A 19,628-nucleotide genomic window follows, 5' to 3' on the forward strand; every position below is an offset into this window, starting at 1 on the left:
ATTTCAAAATAATATTATTGCCTTACAAAACGTTTTAAACCAGAGAGAGAAGAGAGAGAGAGAGAGAGAGAGATTGATTGATTGATTGATCTTTTATTAGCTTTCTCAGCTATTTTCAATACATATATATACAATTTTATGCTACATCATTAAAACAAATTCTTTAGCATTCGTTTTTTAAACATTTCTAAACGATTACAATGTTTAACTTCGTGTGGTAATGCGTTGTACATTAACACACTCTCATAAAATAAACTTTTTTGCGCGCTTCTTGTTTTTCGGAATTCAATAACAATATCCCCTGTCTGCCTAGTTTCGCGTTCTCCCTCTACTATTCTAAGTCTATTACTAAATTGCTCCGGCATCATATTATTTAAGATCTTAAAAATAAATATGCACATGTTGTAATACAGCCTTTGTCTTATGGTCATAAATTGCAACGCTTGGTGCATACATTTAACTTTGGTACGTTTGTCACATTGCAATATGACTCTCATAGCTCTATTTTGCGCTATTTGGAGCCTACTTAACTGTGTATCCCCCATATCTATTAGTAGCGTTGCACAATACTCAAAGTGAGGTGCTATAATTGTCTTGTATATCGTACATCTAGTGTAAGCCGAGATAAAGTTCCCTATTCTATTTAAAAAACTTATTTTCTTCCCTATTTTCTTTAGCATGTAATCACAGTGACCGCTGAATCTAAGTCTATCATCAATAATTATGCCCAAGTACTTTATTATTTCTACGCGCTCGATCTCATTTCCATCCAAACATCTCACAATAGTATTGCCTTTCAATTCTTTCCTTATACCTCTAACTAACATATATTTTGTTTTCCCCGCATTCATTTTCAGTTTATTAATATTCATCCATTCCTCCACTACGTTAAATGCAATATTCAATTTCCTCTCTATCTCCGCACTACTCTCACCTGTTACATATATTAACGTATCGTCCGCAAACATTTTTATATTACACACATCCGAGCAAACGTTAACAATATCATTCATATATATTATAAACAACAATGGGCCCAATACCGAACCCTGTGGCACTCCGTATTCTGTAGTCAGTATCTTAGACCATCTATCATTAAATTGAACTTGTTGCATTCTATCTTTTAAGTACGACCTAAACCATTCTAGAACTGTTCCTGTAATACCATACTGGTATAATTTCTCTAATAATCTTCCTCTATCAATTGTCTCGAAAGCCCGTTTAAGATCTACAAAAATAACTCCTACTATTTGTCTCTCACTAATAATCAATTTCCATTCATCTATAACTGTTTGAATTGCTGTTTCACACGAGTAATTTTTCCTAAAGCCCGACTGATGTTCCGTTATAATATTATTACTTTCTAGGTAGACCTCAATTTGCTTTTTAACTATTATCTCTAATACTTTTTCATATATTGGTAATATATTAATAGGCCTATAATCACTTGCCCTCTTAGGTTTCTTTACTTTTGGTATTGGAATTATCGTGGATGTTTTCCACTCTTTCAAGAAACAACCCTCACTCAATGACTTATTTATTATATCACAATATTCCTCTTCTATGACACAAAATACCGTTTTTAATATATTGCTAGTTATTCCTTCTTCTGTACCTTTCTTTTTTGATAATTCCCTAATGATTTTTCTTACTTGTTCTGTCGTAATTGATTCAAATTTTTCTAGCTCTCCCATCTTTTCAATACAATAAATAGTTCTCTTATTTGTGCTCGTTGTATAATTCTTATCTATAGATTTTATTATGTCTTTAATACTTTGTATATAATATAAGTTAAATTTATCAGCTATATCACACTTTATATTATTGTCTAATATTTCAAAATCTATTTTTCCTACAACTTTCGCGCCTATTGGTCCTCCTCTAATAATTTCTTTTAATGATTTCCACATAGTTGTGGGATTGTTACTATTATGATCAATCATGTTTTCATAATATTCTTTTTTCTTTGTTCTAATTACACTAACTACTGCATTTCTTTCTATTTTAAATTGTTGCCAGTTTTGTTCCGTGCTATCGTACAGTGCTTTTCTATAAGCCTCATCTCTTCTAGTCGCTAGCTCTTCTATTTCCTTTGAATACCATTTTTTCCCTTCCCATATTTTCGGTATTTTAAAAATTTTCTTAGGTGCTGAGATGTCTAGCGCATCTACAATACTATTAATTAAATTCTTTGCCTTTACATTAATATCTAACTCATTAATATCTAAATCATATCTTTTTTCTAAATTACTCTCCACTAGCTTAATAAACTCATGCGCATTATATCTACTATAATCCCTGCCACTGAATTCTTTATATTTATTTACAGTCTTGTTCGTATTTATCACGACTTTTATCCACGCATGATCCGTTATCTTAGGTTCGTACTTGACTTCTACATTTATATCTTTATTCGCAAAAACTAGATCTATAATTGTTTTACTATTTTCGGTAACTCTCGTTGGTTTATCCACATTGCTTCATACCTAGACTTTGCATAGTCGTTAGTAGTTTATTTGTATAATAAGAGTTTGTCATACAATCTATATTAAAGTCTCCTAATATTATACACTCTTCTTTTATCGTTAATTTTTCTACTATCTCCTCTAAGAATCCTATAAACTCTCCATGTGACGCACTCGGTGAATGATATATTACCATTAACACTCCTTTAAATAATTTTTCTTTCACTTCTATTGCAACGCACCACACAATCCTTTCTAATTTTTTCAATACTACTATTTCATACTTGATATCATCTCTTACATACAGAGCAACCCCCCCTGTATTTCTATTTTCCGCGTCGCATCTAACCACACTGTATCCCGGTACACTTATTTCACTGTCTTCAATTTCCGCAATCAGTCTCGACTCCGACAATGCAATAACTGCCGGATTTAATTTCTTCATAATCTGATGCTGTATCTCGTCCTTATGTGCCATTAAACTTTGCGCATTTGTATATATTATCTGATCCTCTTCTTTCTGTAATTGCTATTTTTTGGCTTCCCATCCACCTCTCTTCTTCTCCTCTTCGATAGCCCTCTTATATGTCGGGCATTCCGGATCCAGAGCATCATGATCGTCTTTTATTTTTAAATTATATGTTTTTATTTTAAACATACAATTTACACATTTGTTCTGCTTCTCTCTACATTCACTTGCTTTATGCTTTCCTGTACATTTATGACACGTTTCATCTCTCGTACAGTTTTTTGCAATGTGGTAGAATCCCCAGCACTTGAAACATCTCTTTATGCTGTTGTAAGCCGATTACAACTATATCTATTAAAATTGCGACACGCATCTTTCGAAAGACGTTGCAAGAAGCACCTCTTTCGAAAGACGCACAAGAATCCGCCGCGCTCACGGAAGTCCCGAGTAACTTCCGTGAGATTACAACAGCGCGTTCGGAAGCAGTTCGTATCGCCCTAGAAATAGGTCCGACGCTGCAAAATCAAACCGCAAGGCTACCGCGTTCCGATGTCGAAACGCTTAGCCTCGCGGAAGCTACCGACGCCCGGTCACTGGCCCCCGAAATTGCGCCAGATATCATAATATATAAACGCGACCACGCCGTGACCGAGCCGGAGAGAAACATAACAACGTCCGAGCCGCGTCGCGTACTATACACCTTATCGCGAGTGATACCTAACACCATCACAGCTGATTGTAAGCGCAAGAAACAGAAATAAAGACAACGAACAAGCACGTAAGAAGCGTCTTCTTTTCTCCTATACACCGAGCCGAACCTACACCCTTTGGGTCCCAACCCTTCAGGCAGAACGATCCCAACTACCGACGGGAAAGAATTCCCAAAACGAGCAAACGCTCACAACAATGCTGAAGTGATTGAACACAGGACATTTTCTCCAGCCTATATTCAACTTTTCTTTTTTTAACATCAATTCATGTGTTACTTCATCTACTTCAATTATTAAAGATCTACCTTCTTTTCCTTTTCTTCTAGATTGACTATCATCCATATTTTTTCTTTTCGGGATTTTCTTAACTATGCTTATACGAGATTCACCAATACTATTCTGTTTCTTTATCGTATCTATTAGCTCATCGTCATCCAACTCTATTTCTTCCTCGCTAATATTAACAATTTTTATTTTCGGCTTCTTTTGTAGTGATTCTGTAACATTATAATTGTCACCTAGTTTAGACGGTACTACATCTTTTAATTTATCTATTTCTTCTCCGGTCTCACATCCTAGAATTACTGTTCCTTCTCTTCCTTTTCGTACCTTTGTTATCCCCATTGGCATATTCTTAATATCAACTTTTTCTTTTATTATTTTTTTAGTTGTCTCACTTTCTTGCTGAGTCTTCGGTTTGATGATTATGATGTTTTCCTTCTTTTTCTTTATTGCCTCACTGTAACTGCCGCGCACATTTTCCGCTGATGCCTGCATTCCTCCTCGTATTATTTTTCGTAAGTCTTCCATTTCTTGTTTAATAGCTTTTATTTCCTCTTGCACTGTTTCCTTAATCAGCATTTTTATTTCTCGTTTGCATGCCATTTCATCTTTCATCTCTCTCATAGTTCTTACTAGCCAATCAATTTTCGTATCCATGCCCACGTTGACTCCTATCGCTCTGCTTCCGCCACTTCCCGTCGATCCCGTAGAACTTAGTCTTTCTCTTCCGCTTCCCGTCTGTATTGGTGTTTTTTTCACATCTATATCTTTTTCACTGTCTACTGTGAACTTCTCATATGGGCCAGGACAAGACACGTATTCTCGATTTCTGTCATACACCTTATGTTTACTTGCACATCCAGGATGGAAGAAAAGTTTGACACATGACTTACATGTCACAACCTGACTTTTTATTTCCTTCTTACATGCGGCACATCTATATTCCGCATATTCATCGACCATATTAGTAGGTATCGGCTGATGCCGATCCTATCGATACGGACGCCCACGGGGGGGAGGGAGGGAGGGAGGGAGAGAGAGAGAGAGAGAGAGAGAGAGAGAGAGAGAGAGAGAGAGAGAGAGAGAGAGAGAGAGAGAGAGAGAGAAGTAAGAAAGCTTAATTCTTTATAACGTTAAGTATTTTATTTCTATAAACAATAATATATATGTATATAATTTTTGAAAATAATTTTTAAATTTTTTCTTTGAAATGTTTTTTGCTCTTTTTCCTTTTTTTTACAACATAAAGCTTAATTGTTTTATCAAAATTTCGAATTTTTAATATGACTTAGTTGCGTTTTTACTTTTATCATATCTAAATGTTTTTTTCAAAGTTAAAGAAAATAAGCATTATATTTAAAAAAGAAAGAAAGAAATAAAGGGAGTAGAAAGTAAGAGTAGAAAGAAAGAAATATTAAAAAGGTATATCTAAAAATAGAAATAAAGAAGGTACATAATAATTAATGATCAGGTGTAGAAAATCAATGTATCGTTTGGTTGTAATTAACATTGACTCCAAACGGGTAGATATATTGATTTTCTTATAGCTGTCTCAAAATAAATTAAAACAGCTGATATGGACGTAAAACCATATATACACTGCAAAAAAATGCAATGTATCCAATAAGATATGTAGTTGAGGACGCCTACTCAATGCAATACTATATGTTATTGCAGTATCAACATTGTACTTGTAGTAACAGTAAATATTGTATTGAGTATTTTATGTAGTTGGCAGCCCACAATTACATATGTTGTTGATTGTATTATTTTTTTTTCTACGTGTATTTTTTTTGTGTGTGCATGTGCGCGCGCAGGCGCGCGTGTGTGTGTAAAATTATGTAAATTTATAAATAATTATTGGACATATTATATAAAAACATGTTTTATTAAAAATTATTTACTTAATTCTTTAACTTCTTTTAAATAAATACATACATACATACATAATGTGTGTGTGTGTGTGTGTGTGTGTGTGTGTGTGTGTGTTTATAAAAAACAAAAATTAAAATTATTAAGTAAATAATAATTTTTAATAAAATATGTTTTTATATAATATTACGTAATTATTTATAAAATTATACTTACACGTTTTTTATTCAAAATTACAAAAGATGGATAGATTAAAGAAAGGAAGAGATAAAGAAGAGAGAGAGAGAGAAAAAGGAAAAGAGAGAGATGATTCAAGAATGCATAATTCTTTTAAATTAATAAAGATTAAGACATTTTCATAAAAAAACGGAGAGAGAAAAAAGGAAGAAAGACGAAAAAAGTATATAATAATTGTTTAAAAAGCTGTTGCGTTATTTTTTTATGCCTTATTTTTTTATAAAATAGCATGTTATGTTATAAACATATATATGTTATGTACGTAAAAACATAGATATCATATATACATGCATATGTATATGTACATTTATATATATATATATATATATATATATAGTATAGAGATATTTATAAAAAATAAAGTTTAAAAAAATTAAAATAAATAATATTTTTTAATAAAATCTATTTTTATATAATATTATAAAAAGGTACATAATATTAATGATCATTAAGTCGAGTCAGGTATAGAAAATTAATATATCGTTTGGTTGTAATTAACGTTGACTCCAAACGGATAGATATATTGATTTTCTTATAACTGTCTCAAAATCCAATGTACTTCATGATTTGTTTCCATGTTCCTTTGTCTTCTATTTTACCATGTCTTCTATAAATTCCCATTATATTGGAGTTTATTTTTATTTTTTAAATTGATTTTAATACCTAAAATATCCAGATTATTTAAAATGTTTTTTTCCATTAGTAATATGTAATGTATCGGCTTTTATACTGTAATAACTGTAATTAAAAAGAATAATTTCTAAAGCTAAGGCTATCTTGGAATTATTTTCGATGATGACACGTTTTCCATGACAGACCAAGTTCTCATCAATCTTCCATCAATAATCTTTCGTCACAACTTCTTTAATAATCAGATTATTATTATAGTAGTAAAAGATTATTTACTTTTGGAAAAAGTATATAATAACCTAGCGCGGCACACACGTTACATGTACATAACGTATGATCCCCGCGCTGACAACTCTCGCAGCACGAAGTGAGCTAAGCGAGAGAACCAATCAGATCATCGCGGAAAAGAGTCAACAATAATTCAAGACTTTCGAGAAGACTTCGAGAGATGCGAGTATCGATTTAACATGCCTTTTTTTAGAAAGGATACACTATTAACGCCTGATAAAAAAATTTTTTGCTAAAGAAATGAATTTGATTCAAGAAAGTATCTAAGGAATTAATGCATTTTATCGATACATATAACATTCTCTTACTAGAAAATAAATTGTTTTTACAAGAAACATTTGTACTCCTTAGTATGACAAAAAATACTCTTACCTTAATCAATAACTTCAGTCAGTAATTGTTCGAAGAGTCGACTAATGAAGAATTCAGAGAAAGATAAATGCAACACATTCAATAATAAAAGTCTTGAAAGTCTACTGTTTTGTGAAGTCGCTGTACTTTTGAATGTATGGAGGCCGTAAGGAAAATAATTCGACAATGAACTTATTAATCAATTCAAGTTGATTAATGAGCAGAAATTGTTATCTTTCCTGAAAAAATTAACGAAAAAATTGCAACGATGATATCTCAATAAATAATTTTTAATTTATACACTACTAACGTCTGATAAAAAAAATTTTGCCAAAGAAATAAATTTGATTCAAGAAAGTATCTAAGGAATCAATGCATTTTATCGATACATGTAACATTCTCTTACTAAAAAATAAGTTGTTTTTACAAGAAACATTTGTACTCCTTAGTATGGCAGAAAATACTCTTAATCAATAACTTCAGTCAGTAATTCTTTGAAGAGTGGACTAAAGAAGAATTCAGAGAAAGATAAATGCAACACATCCAATAATAAAAGTTTTGAAAGTGTACTGTAAAATAAAAGGTAAATAATAAACAAACAAAGGTTAGTCACAGATAAATTATTACCTGAGTTTGAATGTCACAAAATATTTTTTTCTTGTTTAAGTCTTAATAAACGGCGTTATATAATAATATAATAAGCGCCAAGAGACAGATGTGAGACCGTTTAGGCGAGTATTATCAGCACGAGTGAGTCCCAGATGCGCACAGTAATAAACGGACACAGCAAGCTGAGTGAAACGGACACAGTAACAAACGGACACAGACCAAACGGACACAGTAATAAACGGACACAGTGCGAAACGGACACAGTAACAAACGGACACAGTGCAAAACGGACACAGTAACAAACGGACACAGACCAAATGCGCACAGAGCGAAACGGACACAGTGCGAAACGGACACAGACCAAATGCGCACAGAGCGAAACGGACACAGTGCGAAACGGACACAGACAAATGCGCACAGACCAAATGCATACACGGAAAGTCGCAAACCCATGTGATGCAGTGAATGCTTTGCACGCACACACACACACACACACACACACACACGGGGGGGGGTGCAAGGGGGGCCTTCGGCCCCCCTCCCGCACCCACCCCGTCCAAGTCGCTAACCTATGTGAACTTTACTCTGCTTTCACTGTACATGGATTGCATTTGGTCCGTGCGCACATGCAGTGTGCGCATTTGGTCCGTGCGCACGTACAGTGTGCGCATGTGCAGTGTGCGCATTTGGTCCGTGCGCATTTGGTCTGTGTCCGTTTCGCACTGTGTCCGTTTCGCTCTGTGCGCATTTGGTCTGTGTCCGTTTGTTACTGTGTCCGTTTCGCTCTGTGCGCATTTGGTCTGTGTCCGTTTGTTACTGTGTCCGTTTATTACTGTGTCCGTTTGGTCTGTGTCCGTTTATTACCGTGTCCGTTTCACTCAGCCTGCTGTGTCCGTTTATTACTGTGCACATCTGGGACGCTTCCATCAGCACGAGTCTCAGCGTGCATGTGCCAAAGGCGTGTGCAAGGCAAAGACGAGTGCTGAAAACAACACAGGAACCATAAAAAGTCCTTCCTCCATAACACATACAATTTTCGTAACGCAAGTATGACTTCAACTTTTGAAGGAAGGATAAATTAAAAAAATTAGTTTAAAAAATATATTGCAACAAGAAAAATCTGTTAATATTAAATCGTATTAAACATTGTAGTAGTCATCTGCAAACTAATTTATTGCTGTTCTTTAACAACAAACCTTGTCAAATTACTTTGGTGACCGGACGAGAGAAAGTCGCTGCCCGCTAGAAGGCCAGGCTCAATTCTGTACCGCATACCGACAACTATCGGTGTCGTTGCGCAAATATTTAACCATATAAAATATCTGAGCAACGACATCGATAGTTGTCGGTAAACTGTACAGAATTAAAGGAACTCTACAGAATTGAGCCCCAGGCCTTAGGAAATAAATCGGCGAAAGAGGATCGGCATCGGCAACGTAAGAATATAATGGGGAATCTCCACTAGAGATATTCGGTAAAGGAACTTAGGCAGGATTCACACTGCGTCCGACATCCGAAGTACCGATGATCCGATATCCAATAGGAGAAAGGATTTTTAGATAGCAATTCTTTCACACAAGACGCAGCAACACTAATTAACGGCTTCTGCCCGCTAGTGGCACGCGTGCCGCACGGCAGAAATTGATAAGGGAATACCGCAATAGCCAATCAATGAGCGAGTTCAAGCCGGCAAAGCGATTAGGTCTGCTTACCAAGCGATTAAACATGATTGGTTTTTACTTTTAGATCCAACCAATCATGTTCAACTGCTCGGCGAGCAGGTTTAGCTGCTTGGCCGGCTTGAAATCGCCCAATGACTAGGCCAGCGAAACGTTAAGCTAGTGGCTCTGGCACACAAGACGCGGCAGCACAGTAACGCGGCGACACGGTGACCAATCATCGTTTTGAATTCCGTAAAAATTCCATAAAGACACCATATTTGCGGTTCAATTTCGGCTAATGCAACGGTTACCAATCAGGAGCCAAGAGTTTGCCAAAATCTGACATGCAAGTGAATTCTGATTGGTTACCACATGGGAATCGCCGCTATTATCGTATACATGGAGAAGTGACTTTCATTTTTTAGCAGATCATTAATGCCATATCCACACAAACTTACATAAGCGCATAAGCATATGCATAACATAATTGATTGGTCTATAAGCACGTGCATAAGAAAATAGACCAATCAAATTTATTATGCATATGCTTATGCGCTTGTGTAAGTTTGTGTGGATATACTCTTAGAATCGATAATTTGTTCATTTTTCAACTACAAACAAAAATTCTTGCATTATAAACAAACAATTCAAAATAAGAATTTCATTTCTATATAGGCCTAACCTTAAAAAAATTTTTGTTTTTAAAAAATTTCTAACGGTTTTTAAAAATTTAATGACTTTTAAACGGTTCAACTACAAACGAAAGCACTACAAACAACTACAAACGGTTCCAAATAAGAATCTGATGTCTACATAGGCCTAGCCTTAAAAAAATTCCCAACGGTTTTTGAAAAATCGATAACTTTAAAACGGTTCGACTACAAACGAAACGAAAAGCACTACAAACAACTACAAACGATTCCAAATAAAAATCTCATGTTTATATAGAATTAACCTTAAAAAAAATTTCCGTTTTTAAAAAATTCCCAACGGTTTTTGAAAAATCGATAACTTTAAAACGGTTCGACTACAAACGAAACGAAAAGCACTACAAACAACTACAAACGATTCCAAATAAAAATCTCATGTTTATATAGAATTAACCTTAAAAAAAATTTCCGTTTTTAAAAAATTCCTAACGGTTTTTAAAAACTCAATAACTTTTTAACAGTTCGACTACAAACGAAACGAAGTACTACAAACAACTACAAACGATTCCAAATAAGAATCCGATGTCTATAAAGGCCTGGCCCAAAAAAAATTTCTAACGATTTTTATAAAATCGATAAGTTTTGAACGGCTCAACTACAAACGAAACGAAAAGCACTACAAACAACTACAAACAATACTAAATAAGAATCTCATGTCTATTGTAACCGTCGCTCGCGAGCGACGGCCAACTTCGCCTCCGTCCCTGGTCGCGGCCCTGGGCCGCCGGGTGTCGGGGCGACTGCCTCTGCGAAATTTTCCACTGCAATGCTTAGTTGGGCGCCAGGTACGTTAAACGTACCACTCTGTGTGCACCAAATCGCTAACGAACGTTACGGTAACAGAATCGTGGGAAAGACGGGCGCACGCTAGGCGACCGGGGCGTTAGCGGCTCCGATATCCAGCTGCTCAGCCCTCAAATGGCAGAGGGGGAGGTTCGGCGCGGGCGGATGGAATCGGGAAGGCGAGAGAATCAGTGACACAACATTAATGTAACAGAGAAAATTAACAATTGTATTTGATCGGATATTTTATAAGGTCAGACGGGTCTGTAGAGTGGCGATGGTTCGCGCGCGTTACCAGCGCTGGGTAGCGTATCTCGCGGGAACGGGATGCTTGACGAACGGGTTATGGTGCGTACGCGAGAATTCTCCGGCTTGTCTACGGTTGACCCGGCGTCGTTGGAAGACGCCAAACTCTCGATAGAATGACGACTTCGTCAAGGGCGAACGGGACGAACTGTAACTCCGAGCCCGCGCGGCACGCGACAGACTGTGTTTTCCCGCGCGCTAACGAATCTCGCGAGCAATAAGCGCGATAATTATTCACTCGCCAACCAGGCGGTTCAAGACGATTACTTCGAGTATTATCAGAGCGCAATTACCGAAGGGCTCGCGACATAAATGCAATCGACCAAATTACACAGTACTAATGATAATTTACCAAGGCGCGACAATTTACAACACGAGAATGACCCGTGACACGACGACCGGACGAAATGACGATTGACTCGGCTGCGGATCGGGACGCACACGCAATGCGATGATAATATGAAATATACAGCACGGAGCGAAATCACGCGGGCGGGCGCGATCGGGCGAGACAACGGTGCTCCGATAAATCTGCGAGCTCGTGGCTTCACTTTGTACGCCGGAAAATACTACGATAATTACGCGACTTCCCCGCGGCTCGCCCAATCCCAAAAATTGGGACCAGCGAGAATCGAAGCAACTCCGCGCTTACTAAACTAGAGCTCTGTGCGCTCGGCTACGAGCGGCTCTGACGATAGGTCAAAATTTTCTGTACTTAAAGATATCGGAAATCTTCAAAATCGATTTTCTCGAGTATTTTTGAGAAGCGCATCGTATTGCTTTAGGAAGTTGATGTTCGCGTACTGATCTTTAAATCTTATAAGTATGAAAAAAATCGATGACCCATGACCTGTAAGGTCCCCTTGTAAGATTTTAGATGGGATCCGAAAGAACGGAAAACAGTAAGTCTTTTTCTTTCGGGCTGCGGACTTTAGTGAATTTCTCACGACAGGAGTTTGGGCGTGGGTGGTTCAAAGGACTTTATTGGTAAAATTACCTCTCTTAGAATTGCGTGGAGGTATCACTTAATTTTTTACTGGACGGGTAGTAGGCCCTTTTGGAAAGTATGTTAATTTAGGCGGCCAATTATTGGCCGGTTCCTCCTTGTCTCCGCCCGAAAAGATTTCAAGTTCTGACAGGGAAGAGGGGATTAGGATTTTCGGATGTTCTTTATCTAAAATGGGGGAGGAATTTTATGTTTCCCGGCCCGCGCATTTCCCAGGGGTGGCAGGCGCATCTGGCTTCCAAAGGAAAATTTTATAGTTCTTTTGACATTTTGAGGTGGTCTGGTTCTCTTTCGATAACATTTCGCCCGTAAATAAAAAGTGTTTTTACCCTTAAAACCAAATGTGCCCTTGCCCCTTTTCGAGTAATCTAACTTTCCATCTGGCACTTATCTGCGGTCGTAAAAGAATTCTGTAAGTGCCCTTAGTCCGCTAAGGGTAAATATTTGAATTTTAACTTCGCTGGGGCCTAACCCCCACCGAATTTTATGGGCTTTTTAATGTCTTGGGTCCCTCTGATTATAGGAACCAGAATTTCGTTTGGCTTACTTATCTCTGAAAAGGTCAGCGGGCAATAAAAAGGTGAAGACCCTCGGACGTAACATAAGAATACTCACTTTTATAGTGCCTTAGTATAACCTAAGACACATTGCTGAAGCACCTTGTCTCGAGTTTCTAGAAATTGGTTACTACAACGGTTGACAGCAGCATGACGGCAACTTCATAGGCGTTTGGTTATCTGGGCACTGCAATCTTTCTGGGCGTTTAAAATTTTATTGACTTGCCGATAATAATTTTATTTAGTTTTTTTTTTTAGATAAAATGCCTTTAACTTAATATAATATTGTGTAACAAATGCAAGAAGTCAGTTATTGTCTATGAATGCGAAAGTGAACACACAAGCCGAAAGCGAGCAAAGGGCAATAACCAAACTACCTAGCTAGCAAAATGAGCTTTGCGCGAAGTTTGCCGCAAACTCGAACAAACCTTTGCAGCAAAATTACGACAATGTGTGTCCGCATTAAGCTTAGCTTTTGCTGGCAAGGCTTGTAAATAGTATGACGCATATTTTATGCAAATAACAGGGTAAAATTTGCTAGTAAAGTATAACAACAATTTCCAACAAGAACAAGGCAAACCTTGCTGTACACAATATGATAGCAAATTTGTGGCAAGAATAGAGCAAACCTTGCTGTACATAGCATGATAGCAAATTTGTGGAAAAAACAAGGCAAACCTGGCCATGCATAATATGATAGCAAATTTGTGGCAAAAGCAGGACAAATCTTGTCGAAATTAAGATCAACAAAAATGAAATATTAGACTGATTAGTACAACATCATATGTGAATGGTGCAATCATACTTGGTTCTCTGTTCTCGACGAGCTCTTTTTATTAATCTAGTAGGTGAATCTTTTTCACGAGAAATGCGCCATCTCGAGATAGATAGTAAAGTCACCCAGAAATAAAGTTTAAAACCCGATAATGCAACTCTGTTATTTACATGAAATGTACCTCATACTATTTGCGACAAGCCTTGCCAGCAAAAACTAAGCTGTTTACGGACCTTGTCGCAATTTTGTTGCAAAAGTGTGCTCGGTAAGTTTTATTTTGTTCTTGTTACTAATTTGCCGTTATTCTGTGCTTAACAAGATTTCCTGTTTCTGCCATAAATTTATTGTCATGTCGTGTAGCAAGGTTTGCTCTGTTATTTGCTGAAATTTTGCATTTTATCGTGTCGGAGCAAATCTTGTAATTTCTCTACGTAATATTTATGTACAAGTCTTTCTCTGTTATTTGCAGCCGCGTGTGATGAAAACTTTTGCCGTAAATTTGCTCGAAACTTTTAGAAGACAAAGCAACAGATAATTACTTGTCATAAAATTGTTGTCAAAATTGAAACAATCCTTGCTCTAAAGCTTTCACGATATGTGATTTTAACAGATCTGGCTAGCTGAGTACATTGGTTGCATACGTTATTTTTTTGTTACAAGTATGTAGAAAGTCGTTGCGTCCCTTTTCCGGAAAAAACAAATTGATAAGTTAGTTAAGGTTAGGCTAGGTTTGTGAAAGCGACGAAGTGTCGATAATTCTATGAGAGTTCGTATACGTTACTACCCAGGTAGCAAATAAAAACAACGTGTTTTGCTGTCACTTATTCCCTACTAATTTTATCAAACTAAAGCCAAGGTGTTTCTTCAAACTGTCTGTTGTTCTGACATCATATAAAATTCTACATTAGAATTCAACAAACTGACGGCAAGTTGTCAACATGCATGCACAATTGCTGTCAATGTGACAAGTTTATTATTCTTCAATGCATGCACTTATAATTTTATAAACTCATGAAGGTTATTTTCTCTCCTGATGTTAACTTCGTTCCACGTTAAATTACAATGACAGCAAATTGTGGGCAAGTTCACAACATACATGCAGTGCATTAATTTGCCCGATATGCTTAATCTTGCTTGGCTATCTGGGTATATACTACTGTGATAAAAAAATAAGATAAATTTGTTTATAAAATAAAAAATCTTTATTTATTCTTCCAAATCAATTTCATCACGTTCAAAGTACTCTCCGTCCGACACAATGCACTTATGCCAACGTTTTGTTCAATCTTCGAAACAGTCAGAGAAGTCTTTTTCTGGGATGACCTTCAATACTTTCTTCGATTCGGCTTTTATCTCCGGAGCGGTCTTTTGAGTTTGTTGAACAGCCAAAAGTCGCATGGTGCTAAATCAAACGAATACGGTGGTTGTGGAACGATATAAGTCGAATTTTTGGCGAAATGTTCTCAAAGAACCAATGCAGTGTGGGACGGTGTATTATCGTGATGCAAAAACCAATTGTTTGCCCATAATTTTGGCTTCTTGAGGTGAATAGCTTCACGCAAATGACGCATAAAGGTGCCTTTTCATGGGCATCAGTTGACGCCAATATTCTGACCTATTCTGACCAATTCTGACGCGCAAAGGTTTGCACGCGTCAGTTTTGTAACTCACGTTGTCTATCGCGTGCGACGATTGGACGCTGGTTTGACGCTATAGAAGTTAGAAAATTCGAACTTCTTCAGCGTCGACGCAGAAACTAACATGACGTCACAAATCGCCTTGACGCGGGTCAACTGACGCCAATGAAATGGCACCTTAACACTCAAATAATATTCCTTGTTAACAGTTTGGCCTGGCGGAAGAAATTCATAATGCAGAACACCGCGATTAATCAAAGAAAACTGTCAACATGACCTTGATTTTTTAGCGACTTTGGCGCGGTTTTTTCGATCTTGGTTCATCTTTTGCACGATAATCACTCGATTGGTCTGTTGTTTCCGAGTCGTATGCATAAATCCAAGTCTTATTTCCCGTAATGATGCGTTTCATAACGTCCTGGTAGTCAGAAATCATTATTTCACAAATGTCAACGCGACGCTATTTTTCAAAAAATTGAGTGTTTTTGGAACCAATCAAGATTTGACGCGTTTGAGGCACAAAAATGGTTTGGGTTGATCCAAATGAAATGCTCGCAGCATCAGCAACGTCTCTAATTGTCAATCGACGATTTTCGAACACCAAATCTTTTATTTCCTTGACGTGGCTTTCATCGGTAGATGTTGATGGTCGTCCGAGTTCATCTTGAACTCGTTCTCAGCCTTCTTTCAAGTCTTTGTACTACTTGTAAACATTTTTTTGCGACATAGTCTTATCACCTTCTGCAACATCCTCAACGTTTCCACGGCAGAATATTCATTCCGCAAAATTTAATGCAAATTCTTTGCTCAACAAAATCAGACATGGTGAAAATCGAAAAACTCATTTTTATATGTTTACAAAAACACGTATAGCTCTGCAGCAATTGAATATATTGACATAAAACTCTGTATAAATATCAAAGACAGTACTACCAACCCCCCCAAAAAATAATTCCATGATTTTATAGTATCCGCAAAGTTTAAATAAAAAATTCACTTTATTTTTTAATCACAATAGTACGTTACTATATAGTTACGTATCACAAGATGATGCGCATGCAAGTGTAATAACGAGGATCGAGTAGCATGCATAAAACTAAGTAAGCGTGCGGAAAAGAATTATTTCACTATTCGTGTCGTCCATTGGCAGAACAAGAACAATAAAGTTATGAATTATCTGTGTGAGATAACTTCCATAGGAAAATGGTAATTTTCTGACTAAAAAAGAAACGCGTAATGGACAACTTTACACGCACATGTAATAGAAAATCATAAAATTGCATCACTTGGTTAAATTATAAAGCATTTAAAAATATAAAATAATTATGCTCTTACATAATAAATATAAATAATTAAAAAATATTTCTTTTTTCAATTCCAAATTATCGAAATTCTTTTCCAGAATGGTATTAAGTAACGCATTATTTGCAACATTATTACCATTACTTTTTTTAAAAATAATTGTTACTTTTTTCTGTCCTTAAAGGGATGCTAAACTGCTCGTCAAACTTGATCGAGATCAATAATGTAAAGTCATTTAGGCACGTCATTAACAAAATTTTGTATGTATTTTTTTTATAGATTTAGAAATCCTTTTCTAGAATTAAAGTTTATGTATTCCGCACACTGTTGTTGTCCATACTTTAATTGTGGAAAAGGATTTTGGAACAAATTGTACAATTCTGTCGATAAAACAGATAGGATCCCCTTAAACGGGACTGTCCCGATTGCGCACATAAGCGATTGGACACAGTAGTATTTCCCGGTTGGACACGGTGTTATGAGTGACACACTCATAACGATAAAAAAGGTGTCAGTAGCACGATGACGTAAGTCGGTCAGCTGCAGCAGTCAGCATTGAACGCATCGCGCGAGATTTCGCGCAATCCGCTCGACAATTAGCGCAATGTTCCTTAGACAGCACTTGATGTCTAAGTAATCATTTGGAATACTGATTTACGCCCTCACGCAATCCTCCCCTTCTTTCGATCCAACTACCGAATTATCGGATATATAAACCGGCGAAAAAAGATGAGGAACAGGTCAATCCGAAGTAGACAAACTAAGACAACACGCGACACTCTGCTTTGCGGGGTCGTGGACAACGAGATTATAGACGCGACACTCTGCCCTGCGGGGTCGCGATCTATTCACTGTAAACAAATACAAGAATAAAAGTGTTCAATACAAATAACGGTGTAAGTGACCAAATACCTTCCTCGTGAGATCTCTGGCAGCGATCCCAAATCGTACTTACAACGAGGGGTACAACAACGGACCCGATTGGACACAGACCCGATTGCACACGGATTCAATTGCGCACCGACCCGTTTGCACACGAAAGCGATTGCGCACCGACTCGATTGCACACGACCCGTTTGCACACGGATCCGATTGCACACAGACCCGATTGCGCACCGACCCGTTTGCACACGTACCCGATTGCACACGGACCCGATTGCGCACCGACCCGTTTGCACACGGATCCAATTGCGCACCGACCCGATTGCGCACCGACCCGATTGCGCACCGACCCGATTGCACACGACCCGTTTGCACACGGACCCGGTTGGAAACAGACTCGATTGGACACAGACCCGATTGGACATCGTCTCGATTGCACACCGTCACGATCGGACACAGTCCCGATTGGACACGGACTCGATTGGACACAGACCCGATTGCACACCGACCCGATTGCACACGAACCCGATTGCGTACCGACCCGTTTGCACACGATACGATTCCGCATTTCAGATAGTACAGGGGTTAGCGACTTAGACGAAGTGGGTGCGGGAGGGAGGCAAAGCCCCCCTTGCACCTCCCGTGTGTGTGTGTGTGTGTGTGTGTGTGCACAAAACTTTTTTTGCACCACATAGGTTTGCGACTATAAAATATGTATAAGAAAGAAAAATATTATAATAAATATTTTATACGTATTTTATGTTTGAGTTTGCCAACTATAAAATAATTATGATAAAAATTTATGAAAATATTAAAAATAAATATTTATGCCATTATAATTCAAAAATACAAAAATATTTCGAATTTATATACCATGAATATTTTTTAGTACATTTTAAAAATATATTTTATATATTGTTAATCATAATTTTTAAATAATTTATGAAAACGATTATATAACTTAAAAAATGTTTTTTAAAAATAAATTCGTAAAATAGTTATAAAAATTTATTCTAAGTTTTCTGTGCTATCCACAGGTTGTTTTTGCATTATTGTGCAATGCGGAATCGTCTCGTGTGCAATCGGGTCTGTGTGCAAACGGGTCGGTGCGCAATCGGGTCGGTGTCCAATCGGGGTCTGTGTCCAATCGAGACTGTATCCAATCGAGTCCGTGTCCAATCGGGTCCGTGTGTAAACGGGTCGTGTGCAATCGGGTCGGTGCGCAATCGGGTCCGTGTGCAAACGGGTCGGTGCGCAATCGGGTCCGTGTGTAATCGGGTCGGTGCGCAATCGGATCTTGTGCAAACGGGTCGATGCGCAATCGGGTCGGTGTGCAATCGGGTCTGTGTCCAATCGGGTCGGTGCGCAATCGGGTCCGTGTGCAAACGGGTCGGTGCGCAATCGGGTCCGTATGCAAACGGGTCGTGTGTAATCGGGTCGGTGCGCAATCGCTTCCGTGTGCAAACGGGCCGATGCGCAATCGGGTCCGTGTCCAATCGGGTCTGTGTCCAATCGAGAAATACTACTGTGTCCAATCGCTTATGTGCACAATCGGGTCTCACTCCCCTTAAACACAGAAAACTTTTTCTAAGGTTCCTAGGCTTATTCTAAAAGCACAGTATTGTTCTTTGCTGAAATGCCAAGTGCGCCTCATGCTTATTTTATACGTACAAAGTCTAAAACTTTTATACGCAGCAAATGTTTTCACGAGTCGACTACAGAAATCGATAACAAAACTATGATTTTCTAACTTTCTTTCGTTTTTCGTATGAAATTGATCGCAGCGCACCGCGTTACTATCTGTACTTTAATTTTGAAAAAGGATTTTCAATTCCATGCAATCAATAAAAAGATTTCGGTGTCCGAAAAATTAGTGATAAAACAGAGCAGTTTAGTATCCCCTTAACGCATTATTTTTATAAAATAATGTTTCCAACTCAATCCTTTTCTATAATCTTAATTATATTTTTGATAATAAAATATTAAAATAATTTTTATCTTTGTTTTATCATTATCAATTAGGGCAACTTGGTTTAATTAATTTTAGTCATTCGGTGATTATAGACCATTGTTACTATAGTTGGTTATTCGGGCAC

At 37.4% G+C, this 19,628-nt stretch overlaps 1 protein-coding gene across 2 annotated transcripts in view; it reads left to right on the plus strand.

Moving 5' to 3' along the window:
* Nucleotides 1-19,628, plus strand: part of LOC105831121 (prisilkin-39-like) — a 97,952-nt gene that overhangs the window by 74,968 nt on the left and 3,356 nt on the right. The window lies entirely within an intron of this gene.

This window comes from Monomorium pharaonis, chromosome 1 (assembly GCF_013373865.1).
Source record: "Monomorium pharaonis isolate MP-MQ-018 chromosome 1, ASM1337386v2, whole genome shotgun sequence".
Classification (NCBI taxonomy): domain Eukaryota; kingdom Metazoa; phylum Arthropoda; class Insecta; order Hymenoptera; family Formicidae; genus Monomorium; species Monomorium pharaonis.